The 12,759-nt window shown below is 32.6% G+C and overlaps 1 pseudogene; it reads right to left on the reverse strand.

Annotated features, from left to right (window-relative positions):
- Positions 1-2,253: 2,253 nt before the first annotated feature.
- The window catches only part of LOC101253737 (glycosyltransferase BC10-like), a 34,400-nt pseudogene continuing 23,894 nt past the window's right edge, over positions 2,254-12,759 (reverse strand).

Raw genomic sequence — 12,759 nt, forward strand, 5'->3', positions numbered from 1 at the left:
TTGAATTTCTTTTTTATTTTTGTCTTTCATTTACATTTTCTAGGTAATATTTCAAGAGTTAACTGCTCATATTTATAATTTTACTTTGAATTATTTATATTTTCAAGATCAATTTTAGAATCATTATATAGCAAAAGTGATGTATAACTTATGTCCTAAACCTTTTTTTAATGGATATGTGATGCCTCAACAAAAGGAAGTAATACAAGAATTTAATTAAGACAAGAAACATATTACTATTGACTTTAAAAAAAAAGTTAAACTATCAATGAAGCACGCAATCTATCTATTCCGCCTTTTGGTCCTTTCTCTTTTTTAGTTGACTATTCAATATTCAATGGTCATATTAATAGGTGTTTGGACATGTAATTATGTTTTATTAATGAGATAGAATTGGTATGTCGATATGTGAGTTCATCTCGTAATTTGAAAAAATGAGATGAATTCAAAAGGTTTGATATTTGAGAATCGTGATTTTAAATATATGTTTAAAAATATAAAATTAATCTACAAATTTATATTTGTATAAAAAGCTCCACAATTTTACATATTGTCAACTATTTATTTCATATAAAAACAAAATATACCGTGGATATCTTTATTCTTACCAACCTTTGGATCATTTATATTGGTTATATAGCCGTTAATCTCATCAATAACGTAAATATTTTTTTATTTACACAAAGTTATCTCGTTTTCATCACATGTCACTATATTATTCTCTTCGTTTTTATTTAGTTGTTCACTTTAAAAATAATACACATATTAAGATGGCAATAATTAGCATAGTGAAGTTATAATTTTACCCTTATTAATTATGGTTTCAAAAAGAATGAATTAATTAAAACTTGGAAATTTTAAAAAAGTTTAAATGAGGATATAAAAGATTTTTTTTTTATCTTTTATTGATTTGTAAAAATGAACAAATAAATAGGGATAGCTAAAAGAGGAAATGGGCAAGTAAATAGGTACAGATGGAGTAATTAATTCTTTACAAAACTATTATTTTTATTAGTAGATAAATATTACTTCCTCCGCTTCAAAAGGGATGACCTAGTTTGACTTGGAACCGAGTTTAAGAAAATAAATAAGACTTTTTAATCTTGTGATTCTAAATTAAAGTTATGTCAAATGTACCAAAATGCACTTTAATCTTGTGGTTTTAAACATGCCACGTGAAAAGTTAAAGTTAAAGTGTTGCCAAAATAGAAAAGAGATTATTCTTTTTTAAACAAACTAAAAAGAGAATAGAGACATTCTTTTTTAAACGGAGAGAGTATTATATTGTTGACACTAGTACACAATAGAATTTTTAAGTTCATACAAAGAGTTATGCTATCATTTGCAGGATTAGAAAAAAGTGAAGGAGAACCTCAAAGTGCTAAAGAACTACCTTAGGCATTCATTTCTGTGCAATGCGACTGAACAAAACATACAAATTTGTGAAAAAATACAGTTAATAACTAAGATTCAAACATAAAAAGTAAAAACTTAATAACTGAAATGTGAATGATTATGATTACGTTAGATAACTCAAATAATTACAAATTTGTGCTTGGTAAGCCTATTATATTACAAATAAAGCTCTTTCATGTATAGTTTCTTCGTTTTCGAGGCTCCTAACTGTCCCACCACATTCCATGCCGAAACAGTCAGATCCTACTGGTTGACCAAAATAAGAGCCGGCTTTAATTTCCACAAATTATCTGTTACATATGCACTTAAGCAGAGTAACACATATTCATTTTTGTATTTCTGGCTTTTGTAGTCAATAGGGTGGACAAAGTATGTTTTTCTAACTAACCTGATTGTGAAATATTATGCTATAATTAGTCAACTTTTAACTTAATTAAGGGGTATCTTTGATATTTATCAAAATTTAAAATTTTAGCAACCTACACCTTGTTTGGATGGTTGTAACCCATTGACTAGCTATGCAAACTTTAATCATGGCATAATACATAAATAAATATGACACTTAACTTGACGTCAATAGATAACTATAGCCCTTAACTTTGGATATGCACAAGTAGGCACTTAAACTTGTATAAAAAAAATTGAACAAATAGACACATTCGTCCTACATGGCGATTTTGTGTCCTACGTGCGTCCTCCAGTATTATGTCATGTAGGACAAATTTGTCTACTTTTTCAATTTATACAAAGTTTAAGTGTCTACTTGTGCACACTTAAAGTTGAAGGGCATAGTTATCTGTTGAAGTCAAGTTAAGGGTCATGTTTATGTATTTTGGTTTTTCATCTTATACCTTGCGTAAATAATACATACATTCCCTCGCAACTTATACATGTTAATAGTTATGACACATTATAAAGTATTAACTAAGCTGCATTTTATACATAGAAATTAAAATGCTACCAAACATGCATGGTACTATTTATGCTAGTTTTAATACACGAATAATTATATCTTAACTAACAACCAAACGACCACTAAGATCTCAACGGCTGTAAGGATCTTCTGACCTACAAAGCAAAATTGGTTCATGAGAGATGTAAACACGAAGCATTAGAAACAAAATCAACGATGAAAATCATGACGTTGGGTCCATTAGAGCAGAGGCATCAAACTGATAAATTACTCCTCCACTCTGTAGATGCATTGCAGCTCCTTGTGAAAATTTCTTTGCAAACAGAAAACATGGTACCAGTGTAGACTTATTATGGCACCACTCTGTTCAGTACTCAGTCTCGTGGTAAACGTTGTCGATATCCTGTCAGTAGGATCCAATTTGCATAAACCAGTCAGTTGTGAAGGACAAATGGTTTGAAGCAAAACTAACCAGAGAAAACTAACCAACTAGATAACACACAGCATTTAACTTACATATGCTAACGGTACATAGAAGCTGTAATAGGCTTCATTCTTTTAGATAATCTGCTAGTGTTAAAAATTCTTTTACACTGTCAGCGTACATGATAAAACTCAAATCATGAAAGAGATGAATGTAGTCAAATGTTTATGTGGAAGACGATCCAATATTATATATCTGCCTGATAAGTATACCTTTTGTTCTCTTGATCTTTTCAGGCCCTGCATCTGCATAGCTAAATGTCATAGGATGCCAACCAATTTTGTCCGATTCCACTCTGTATTGGCTATTTTTCTACGTTCTAGTTCTCCGTCACTATCATGCATCTATTCACAAAAAAAAAAGAAACAAAAAAACAAGTACACGTAGAGCTGATTAAATACATGATGATTCTCTCAAACAATACTGAAGGAATTTTCCCAATTACGAGAAAGAACAAACATACAAGAAGTCTGAAATCGAAAAGCACCTTAGGTAAATAATTGATTACTTACTGCCAATAATGTCTGCACGTAGTGTTCATCTGGAATGCAGTTGTATCTTTTCTGCATGATATATTACAAGGTTTGAAAACAGAGAGGTTAAAGTCGATGAATTCGAGCATTGAAATTTTATTGAGAAATTAAGGGAAAGAACATTATGATGCACACCTTGCAGAACATCTTGAAAACAGGAAAGACAACATCGTCATCAGCAACAACTTCTGCGTGCTTCCTGATTAACGTGTTCCACTGGACTAAAATGTCAAATTAAAACTGATAGAAGTAGGAAGCCTATTATATCGATTAATAAGCAAAAGAAGAAGAAAGAACAAGAGTATCATTTAGCTGAGCAGTAACAAAAGTGGTACATATATCACAGTTCTCATGCAATAGAATTGAGCAGTAAAACAAATGCAACACATTTGTGCATTAACTTTAGTTTTCTTTAGTTTATAAGTTGCTATTAACTTCTTCAGATGTTTACAATGTCAAAGCTGATTATCGTTTAATTCTCTTTGATGATCCATCATATTATTTAGTTTCTGAAATATTGAATTTCATTAAATCCATATTTTCTTCACATCCCCATTAAATATTCTAATGGATGCAAAAGAAAATAAAAACTACTCAGAAGCTGGAAATTAAAGCATCTACTAATTTTTACATGAAAGTTTCCCTAATCCATTAAAAGACCGTATACGAATTGAAGAAAAAGGGAAGATACATTCAAGATAAAACGATAAGAACTTTAATGTAGAAACTGTTGGAATTCTACCCTCCTGAATTCTTCAAAGGAACACGTACAAACTACTAGTTTCTGTTTGCTTGAAAACTTAACAATAATTATTTTGAACAGCACTTTGTATTATTCGTAAATTTCAAGTAATACAAAGATTACAATGCTTTAGCACCTAAGGAATTATAACTCTAATTCCTTCTACTCAAGACAAAAAACTACTCCCTAGTTTTCTATCTTTTCAATGCTTTTCAAGTACTATAACTTGTCAAGCAATCTACTACCCAAATTGTAAACAAGACTCTTGAATACAATCTTACAACTTTTTCACTCAACTCGCAGCACTCAAAAGTATTTATCAAAACTCTCTCAAATCTCTTGATCGTGTTTTGAACTCCTCTCTTTGTAAGTGCGCAATTTTTTCTGATACAAATAGCTCCCTATTAATAATTCAGAAATTCAACCAATCCTTGTACAAATCAACTCGTATTTGTCTTCTACAAATCCTTGTTGACTTCTATTTGGACTTTAATCAAAACCTTATTGCACTCAAATTTGTTTTCAGTAGTTTTCCTTAACCAAGTAAATTACGATAAACAAAAACGTACATATAAGTTTCAATATATAACTAAGCACAACTCGTACGCTGCCACTTGCATACACGCTGCAGTATTTCATTGGAACATGTTGCGTTACCTGTTCAATACAATTTTGCCATTTTCAAAATCTCAAGATTAACAAATTCCCCTTTTTTGACTATGGCAAATAATCAGCTTGCATTTGAATTTGAATAGGTACACAACATATCAATATATAGAAGACTTTATATCATCTGCATTTCATCTGCATGCTGCTTCCCCCTTTTGCCATTAGCCAAAAATTGAAAACCAAAGTACATATGCATACAAAAATAGAGCATCAGACATAGTCATTAGTTACATCAAGAGTTAGACATAAAACCAATATACATACAAAAATAGTAATGTCTACTTTAGTCTTAACTAGTCAAGAACAAAAATTATAAGACAATGCATATAGGAATGATAGATTAAACAGAGGGTGCCACAGAGGTGGAAGAGGTTGAGGATCCCTTCGTTAGCAAACCCATGATACTTTGTAGATGCCAAGAATTCACTTCTCTTTCGTGATGTAAAGCAGCCAGAGTCTGAGTGAGTTCTTCCTTAATCCTACTGTTCTCATCAATCAATTCCTCTCGTTCCAACTTATGAGCAAGCTAAATCTGTTCCATCTCTACTGAGTGAGCCATTTTTGATGCTTCCATCTCCTCTTCTATAGCAGTGAGAGAAGCCCTTAACCGTTGAGATTTTACATCAACCTTTTTAGGCGTACCAGGCATGTTCATATAATCCACCATCCCCATGACATCAGAAATGGTTTGAATCCGCCACTTCTTTACAGGCACACCAAAATGTTCAAATACTTGTCCCAACCAAAATCCATAAGCCAAACCCCGTTTCTTTTTATCAAGCCCGTCTCATATACACCTAGGTTTTAGTTGAGAGTTCAAGCAGAGAAAGAAGAGGAAAGAGGAGAAAAGAGAAGAAAGAGGAGAGGTCAAGTGTTCGTCGCGAGTCTAGTGTTATGTTGTAGATTTTCGTCATGACTTTAATCCCTAAGAGGTATGTAAGCTTCCATAGTGTTGGGTTTGTTCACCCATACACCAAACATGTTAATTTCAGTGTAATTTCATTCTCAAAAAGTTGAATGATTTAAGTTCTTGATAGGTGTTCTTGAGATTCCTTATAAATATTATCTTGTTGGGTTTGTTCACCCATACGCCAAACATGTTAATTTCAGTGTAATTTCATTCTTAAAAGTTGAATGATTTAAGTTCTTGATAGGTGTTCTTGAGATTCATTATAAATCTTATCTTGTTGGGTTTGTTCACTCATACTCCAAACATGTTATTTTCAGTGTAATTTCATTCTCAAAAAGTTGAATGATTTAAGTTCTTGATAGATGTTCTTGAGATTCATTATAAATCTTATCTTGTTAGGGTTTTGATGATTTGTTGAGATGAGAGTGATTGTTTGGAGTGTATTTTTAGTGCATTATAGTGTACTTAGGTCGGGTAATTGAATCTAAAAGAAAATTTGAGAAAAAAAATCAATTAAAAGCAATTTAGGGTCAGAAAACGAGAGGTGAAATTCGTCGAAAGCTTACCTGGGGAGATACTGGCCCGGCACACTCCATATGCGCCCAAGGGGCTGGGAAATTGCGCCTGCAGTTCGCCCAAATGATGTCTCTGAAGTTAGGGGCTATCGCCCTGCACCCGGAAAACTCCAGTGTCGCCTGTCCCCATTCCTTTTCCGTCGATTGTCCCGTTTGAGCTCATTCAAAGTGTATCTTCACTCCTTTTGATTCTAAACACTTTAAACTACTTCTAAACACTTATAAATGACTCATAACATTAATCATAACATTTAATTAATAATTCAAATTCAAGTTAAAGTTAATATGAAGTTTTGAGAATTCTTCTAAACCTTTTGAGAGAGTCCCTGTGAGTCTTTTTGTGGAGTCTACTACAACATCTAGTAAATTGTTTCAAGACTCGAGCAAGTGAGTATGAGGATAAAGAGAATTTATTCATGAGTCTACTTTTTTATCATGAGATCCTTCATATTACGAATCATAACTCTTAATTTTCATATTGAAGAGAGAGTTAAATCTTTTGAGTTCAATTGTGAATTCTTTGAGATCAACTATTAATTTGAACTAAGATTTGAGTAAGTATGAGAATGAGAAGATTGGTATACATGATTTAACCCTTGAGTCAAGTCGTTCATGCTGATAACTTCCGCATGAACCCCATTGGTTGAGTACCTTTGAGATGAGTAGTATGTTCAAGTTCTAAGTCTTGAGTATTGAGTTCCTTATTTTCTTTGTGATTATATTTCTAATCATGAAACTATTACATGTTACCCATGAAGTCCTTGAGTTGAATTGTTCATGCCCATAATTCCGCATGAACCCTATAAATCAAACAATCTTGAGATGAGGAGTACCTTTGAGTTCTCAAGTTGAGTAGTCCATGCTCATAATTTCGCATGAACCCTCCAAGTTAAAAATTATGAAATTATCCATAATCATGAGATCATGAACCTTTAATTAATACTTCAATTCAAGAAAAGCTTAGGGTCAAGTTTTGAAATTAAGAAACAAGTCAAAAAAAAGTTTATAAAGTTCTCAAAAGTCTTTTACAGACGTTTTAACTTTGTTTAAGACTAAAAGTTTCAAGTCAAGCTAAGAGTAAAGATTTGCGGTCACTTCTCAAAAATATATAGGAAACTAAGTATTCCCAAAGAATTTATAAATGTTTTCACATTTAAGATAAGCGGAAACTAAGATTTCCAAAAGAGTTTTGAGCAAGAAAACGGAGCATCAATTCCAAAAGAGCTTTTAAATCTAAAGTGTTGAGAAATTATCTTAACTTAAAGAAAGAAGTTGTTTTAAAAAAACATGAGCTAAGTATATTTTTAGGAGTAGTATGGAGCACTGATATGGGGATGCGAGTTCATAATAACTCAAGTCTCCATAACCTATGTAGTCATCATAGATATTAATGGGTCATACTTTTTGGATGATCACATAAGTTATGCTAGTGGATCTACTAAGTTAAGATTTTTATATGACGGCAAAGTATAGAACAGTTCTGGCAGCGTGGGAAAAACGTTGTATCACCACTTAGGCTCATAGTGGTGGTTGTCGGTTAAAGAATCTCCCACAGAAACTATATTACTTTATTATATGAGTAAAGAAGAGTTTGCTATTGCATTTTCTTTAACGAACTAAGTTGTTTTTAATGTTTTATAAAGCTTTCTACATATTGCATGTGTATTCTTGCTTTATATTGAGTTGACTATCTAGTGTTGAGTACACGAAATCGAATATCATATCTTTGACTTGAGTATCTAATCTTTAAGTTGAACATCTAATATTTGAGTTGAGTATCTTGTCCTTGAGAGTACTTCTGAGTTGAATACATCTGATTGGTTTCCAGTATCCTTAAGTATTTCTTAAGTTGAGTAGGTTCCAAAAGAGATAAGTATGTTTCCATTTCTATCAACTTCAAAGCTTATGTTATGTTTTAGCCCTTACTTATTAATACGTTCCAGGGGCTGAGCCATTTGGCTTTTATCTTTTGATGATGTAGACATAGGTAATGAGGATCATCAACAGGAGTTAGTTGATACATCCAAGTGTTTGAGTTAGCTATGGTGAGAATCCTTGCTTCCGAAGGATTTTCTTTACTTTTCAATTTAGTCAGGATGTCGTGGGTCTTATCCCGACTTCCATCATTGTCAGTTAGAGGCTTTATAGATAGTCAGTATAGTTTAGGAGTTTGTATTTTTCATTTATTTTATTAATTTTTTAAAGACTTAAGTTGCCTATTATATGGCGAGTTGAATATATTATTTTATTAGGAGTTATTCATTTGAGTTAAATATTTGTATTTCGATTTCATGAATTTTGTTCAGTTTTTAAGCTTTTGTACGCTTAAGTTAGTCTTCCTCTTGTAGTTAGGCAGGATGAGGGTTCGCTTAGGACCAGAAATGGTCTTTGAGTGTTGGTCACGTCCAGGGAGTAAACTCAAGTCGTGACAATTGGTATATCCGATCCACCAGTAGGGATTTACCCATAAATGTAGAAATACGTGTAGCATAAATAGTGAATCATACTTCAAAGAATGTCCTGTAGAAAAAGGTGGTTCTATAAGAATATACTAAAGCAAGGTAGAATAACACAAGATACTTTTTTCATAGTGCTCATATCAAACATTTTCATTCATCTTACTCCATCTCCTTGATTTTTAGCCACCAACAATCAATCATTTTGGTCTTTATTGAAATCATTCATACACTCGATTTATGCAAAACCTACATACTGTCACAATATTCCATTAGAGCTACAAATGTTATTACAAACAAACATCATAACCCCACCATCCATTTACCTTACTCTCAAATCTTCATGAGTATCAAAGTCTTCTTATCAAACAAATTGTAACCTTAAAAAAAATGAATTGTTGCTCCATCTCTTTCCAATTAAGCATACCATGATAGGCACAGGTCCTACTCGAGGCTGATAGAACTAATTCCAAATCTAATTGTACTATTCCATCGAGATAAAGTTATTAAATCACACATAATGTCGACTCCACACAATCTTTCACATAAAAAATTGCAACTAATTAACATTCAAACCTCATATATCTCATCCAAAACCTAGAAAAAAATTCTAGGTCACTCCAACATTTTTGTATATTATAAGCTCATAATCTTTACTCACTATCAAATGCATAACCGTCTGTATTGTCTCCTGAACAAAGCAGTTTCGATCCCCTCGATATATTCATTAACCATGTAGAACCATCGGTCCGCACCGTTATATCCATAAGTTACCTATCATAAGTTTAACAATCTAGTTCGGCATAACCACATATAATCTTCCCATCATTACTTGTCAGCCAAATCAAAAGTCAATCTTTATAGAAGTCAAACTATACTGAATCAATTCACATACATAGTCGTATTATAACTTATATATGAAAATCCATGCACCTTCAACTTCGAACCAAGAGTCTATATGAGAGGTCTTATCCCTTAACATATCTTAATTCTGCCCATGATGCAAATTTTAAATACCTTAAACTCTTCAATATACCAAACTTTTTTTCCTTTCACTGACTTTCTTACCATCATTTGGCCAACAACTCATGATATTTTTACCTTATCCTCTAAACCAAAACATTACGTGAAACCCCTCTTAGGTAGAAGAATCAAAAGTAACCCAACTCATGATATTTTTACCTTATCCTCTAAACCAAAACATTACGTGAAACCCCTCATAGATAAAACAATCAAAAGTAACCCAATTTAGGACTCAAATTATTTTTTAAAGTCCTTCCAAATGCTTCACACTCAATGCAGTCGATCATTTCTTATCTTACCAATCCATAACTTGAAAAACACACAACCACAAACATAAACTCATTGTGAAAAACTTGAATTTTGAATACAATTATGTAACGCAATCCTTTTTACTATCAACATTAGATCATACATCGATGATATTATGTAACCCAATCCTTTTATCTATCAACATTAGCTCATACCTTGATGATTTTATGAATTCATGTATCTTAGCTTGTCATTGATCACCTCTCCTTATACTAAAACCATACTCATTATCAAACTCAAAATCACAAATGAATTTATCATCACATTCGGTTGAACATCTTTACACTAATTTCTCAAATTTTATCCAATATTTCTTATTACCAATATGATTAGCCCGTAACACTGTTATCATAAGTAGAGAAAAGTGGATGAAACTACGTGTCTCTAAACTCAATTTTCTACTATCTGAAAATATATCTTTTGTCCTTGCACTCAAAGTAAATATCTTTGTTCTTGATATCCTCTTTTCATAGACTAATCTACATTATACTAAGTCTCTCCATTGTAGCTATAACTCATTTCAATTCTATTTGAGTGGTGTCCCAACACGTCATATAACTTTTCATTAAATACACTACTTACCAAATAGTAGCAAATCAGAACTTTAGATACTCACAAGTCATCAATATAATACGACATTCATTAAACCAACAATCCTTATCATATAGTTACATTTCAATCACAATCTATCACAAATCCTTATCAGCGTCATGCTTAGTTAGTGTTGATCATCACCACGAAGTCAACCTTTTCATCAACATGACACCTCAAACCCTGCTATTCCAGCCATCCAAAGGACATACCTAACTTTTTATATGTACTTCCTTTGTATAATTCTTAATTGTCTTCACACAGTAAATTATTTGAAAATTTTCTTTATCCATAAGATTTTTATTCCGATATCAATCCATTACTCTGAAGCTTACAAAGAAATTACCACTTATTTAAAATCCTCAAGATATCCTTCACAACCTAAACACATAAATACTGTTACAAAGATTTACCACTAAAAGCTTCCTAATAAATAATGGTTAACCCATCCCTCCGTAGTAACAAGCTAGTTGGTTATGCAAATACGAATGCAATATCAAATTTTATTATATAATCATGTTTTACAATTGATAACTTCTTGAGTAGTTAGTATTCACGCTTACAAACGACGTATTCATTTTCATATGACACTAGTACTGTTGGGTTTTATTTGCCCTGATTTCTTACCATAAATAGGTTTTCCTTTTAGGAAAAGGTTTTGAATTGACTAATCCTTTTTTTGGTAGGAAAAGGTTTAGGACTCTATAAATAGAGGCATGTTCATTTTAACTTCATCAGCATTCACGATGTAGTTTTAAGGGCTTTGAGAGTTTTGGTTAGGGGGAGAATTTATGGGTCACAAGCTTGATATGTTATCACTTGTGTAAACCTTTCATGTATTCTGAGTGAATTGGTTGAGGTTGTTTCCCTCTGTATTTTGTACTCTCATATTTATAGTGGATTGCTCATCTCCTTTGTGGACGTAGGTCGATTGACCGAACCACGATAAATCAGTGTATCTTTTGGTATATTTCTCGTTGTCTTCTTTCTCGTGGTCTTTTGAGGTTTGCTTTGCTAGCTTCCGCGTTTACACCGGCTTATTTAGTTCCTAACAAGTGGTATCAGAGCCAGATTCAATAATGTAGTCAGGTTTTGTGGTTCGATAAACGATGATTGAACCAAGTTAGAAAGATGTGTTCAACTTGACGGGGTGTAGATCTAGCTGCAAACTTTTTGACAGTAATGAAGATTTTGTCTGAGAAATTGTTTCAGAGAGGTTCTCTGTGTTGAGACACAAATTTTGCAAAGGAGATTATGTAGAGGAGAAGCAAGTCGTTGAAGATTAAGTAAAGAAGGTGGACAAATTTATTTTGTACGAAATTCAGGTCAAGGGGGAGATTTGTTGGGTTTTATTTGCCTTGATTTCTTACCATAAATAGGTTTTCCTTTTAGGAAAAGGTTTTGAATTGACTAATCCTTTTTTTGGTAGGAAAAGGTTTAGGACTCTATAAATAGAGGCATGTTCCTTTTAACTTAATCAGCATTCACGATGTAGTTTTAAGGGCTTTGAGAGTTTTGGTTAGGGGGAGAATTTATGGGTCACAAGCTTGATATGTTATCACTTGTGTGAACCTCCCATGTATTCTGAGTGAATTGGTTGAGGTTGTTTCCCTCTGTATTTTGTACTCTCATATTTATAGTGGATTGCTCATCTCCTTTGTGGACGTAGGTCGATTGACCGAACCACGTTAAATCTCTGTGTCTTTTGGTATATTTCTCGTTGTCTTCTTTCTCGTGGTCTTTTGAGGTTTGCTTTGCTAGCTTCCGCGTTTACACCTGCTTATTTCGGTCCTAACAAGTACCACATGCAAAAGTTTGTTGGATCCACCATTAGAACACATGATACCTATCGAGAAGATTGTACACAAATAGCCCACACATTTCTGTCAATTAAGTAACTATAATGCACTACCAAATTTGCTTAGTCTCATCCAAAGTGTTATCCATTCCTTCGTAGATCAGATCCATAACTTTAACAAAGTAAGAATTGGTACCATTGTGATAATCGTATCATGATCCTTTTTTTATACACTTAATATATAAAATCGCAGTAGAAATTCTAAACTTAATTGATGTAACATTGCTCTCATCATTCTCTAAGCACCCATTCATTTTCTGACAACTTTACTAACTGTATT

Source organism: Solanum lycopersicum, chromosome 2, assembly GCF_036512215.1.
Source record: "Solanum lycopersicum chromosome 2, SLM_r2.1".
NCBI lineage: Eukaryota > Viridiplantae > Streptophyta > Magnoliopsida > Solanales > Solanaceae > Solanum > Solanum lycopersicum.